Raw genomic sequence first — 2,388 nt, forward strand, 5'->3', positions numbered from 1 at the left:
ATGATAAAACAGGACCCCGTGAAGTAAACTTTCTTCTACTTTTAAAATTATTCTAAAAGACTTGCGCTGGTTGGTCACATCTGTAAACCTAACTATTCGCCATATCAACACTGAAGCTAGAGATCTGTGGATAACAGTTGGAAACCAATGAGATAAAAATAAATTCATAGGATTATTTTTCAAAAATTTCAATGAATTAGCAACAGGCCAGGAATGGAGATGTAGCTCATATAGTAGCTCACCAATCTAGAGAGGAAAGGCCTAGCAAGACTTTGAAGCACTGATTTCAAACTCTGAGCACACCAACATACATGCAATTGGATGAGAACACACGCTCTTGCACACACACACACACATTCAAAATACCTTCATATTAGTGTTTTGCATTAATTTCTTTGTTAACAATATTATATGAGTAAAATAAAGGAAATAAACTCTTCCATCTCAGAACATGTTATATGTTTTCTATTGTAAAATTCTGTACACAGGGGTCACATTTACATGAGCAAGGTAATGAGTACATTTCCTAACATGCATTGTTACCTCCTCCTTTATGTTCCCCTACCATCCCTTCCCTCCCACCTCTACAAGCACACTCCCCTCCCTAAGTACACTTCCCCTGCCTAAATTGTAAAGTTCATTTTTCATCATAGTGTCTTGTGCATCTCATTGTTATAATGGGTCAACCTGTATCCCTATTTAAGCATCTTGTTTTTTTCCTTTCCCTCCCCAAATTAGAGGAACGTATATACAAGATGTGGGCGTACCAACTTCAAATACAGTGTAAACGGGTTATAGCATGGGGGAGGAACATATAAAGAAACAAAAAAAACACATCACCTGTTATAAGTACGTAAGAATCAATAACAAGCAAGAGAAAACCACACGTGTGTTCCTATCTTGGGTTTGATTTGCCTAATTTGGTCATATGTGCAAAGCTTTTAACCTTTTCTGCTTATCTCAGACATAAAATAGTTATTAAAAATTAAGGAAAACATAGGGCCTATGTTTCTTTGGATCTGGCTTACATCACTTAATATTTTTTTCCAAGTCTTTCCATTTTCTAACAAATTGGGCGATGCCATTCTTTCTGAGGGAGGCATAGAATTCCATTGGTATAAATACCACATTTTCTTGATCCATTCATCTACTGAGGGGCATCTGGGTTGGTTTCAGATCTTAGCGATGGTAAATAATGCTGCAGTAAACATAGTTGTGCTGGTAGCTTTAGTGTGGTCTTGTTTGTGATCATCTGGGTAAATGCACAAAAGTGGGATTCCTGGGTCATAGGGGAGGTCTATGTGGAGTCTTTTGAGGAACCTCCATAGTACTTTCCAAAGGGTTGAATAAGTTTACACTCCCACCAAGAATGCAGTAGAGTTCTCTTGTGGCTACATCCCCTCCAGCATCTGTTGTTGTAAAAGTATGGAATGGTTCAGGAATTTGCCTGTCATCCTTTCTCAGGGGCCATTCTAATCTTCTCTGTATTGTTCCAATGTTAGAGTACTTGATGCTGAATTGAGCATAGAACATTTTTTATATATAAAGTGTAATTTATTTTCTTAAACTAGACAATTCAACAAAAAGTAAGCTCAAAATAATTGCCATGAAATTTTAGAACCATGTACTTCTTACATAAGCACACATTTAAGAATAAAGACTGACATGTCAAAAACAAAATAATTCCAGATATTTGTTGTTCAAGAGATGTGTAAGAGGAGGAATTCAATTATTTTATACAAGGCACCTGTCATAATGAACACTGAAGCAAGTGTTAAGGTTTTTTTTTTAAAGTTTTAATGTTTTAAACATATTTAATTTTGGGAATTTGCTTATATATGCCAAAACTAGGACTGTTTGGCAGGACATAAATTTTTTTTGGGGTGGGAGTCTGCTAGTGGGGCCTGAACTCTGGGACTGGGCGCTGTCCCTCAGCTCTTCAGCTCAAAGCTACTGCTCTACCACTTGAACCAACGTGCCAGTTCCAACTTTTTTCTTTTTGCTTATGTGGTGCTGAGGAATCGAACCCAGGGCTTCATGCATGCAAGGCAAGCACTATACCACTGAGCCACCTACCCAGCCCCAGGTCATAAAACTTTTTGATAAAGTATTTAAGATTTATGGTAGCAGACATATGCTACTAAGTATGTACATTTCAGAGTTTATAGAAATTTTACTAATGAGAAGTTGCAAAGTCTTTGTGTAAAGGAGCAGAATAAAGAGTTAAGACTTTTAACTACATAGTTTCTATTAAAAATATAGGGCTTCCTTATTTTAGATGTTAGTGAGGAACAAATGATGATATAAGCCATATACAAATGATGAGATGAGCCATAAATAGTAATCTTAATGGGTAACTTTAAAGACTGCTCATAGCCTATAAAACTC

The 2,388-nt window shown here is 36.5% G+C and overlaps 1 non-coding gene across 1 annotated transcript; it reads right to left on the bottom strand.

Annotated features, from left to right (window-relative positions):
• Positions 1–1,419: 1,419 nt before the first annotated feature.
• Positions 1,420–1,522, bottom strand: LOC122110734. The gene has a single exon (XR_006147907.1). It is a non-coding gene; the product is annotated as a U6 spliceosomal RNA (small nuclear RNA).
• Positions 1,523–2,388: the final 866 nt, after the last annotated feature.

Source organism: Dipodomys spectabilis, unplaced genomic scaffold (genome assembly GCF_019054845.1).
Source record: "Dipodomys spectabilis isolate Male_0828 unplaced genomic scaffold, ASM1905484v1 ptg000080l, whole genome shotgun sequence".
NCBI classification, from domain to species: Eukaryota; Metazoa; Chordata; class Mammalia; order Rodentia; family Heteromyidae; genus Dipodomys; species Dipodomys spectabilis.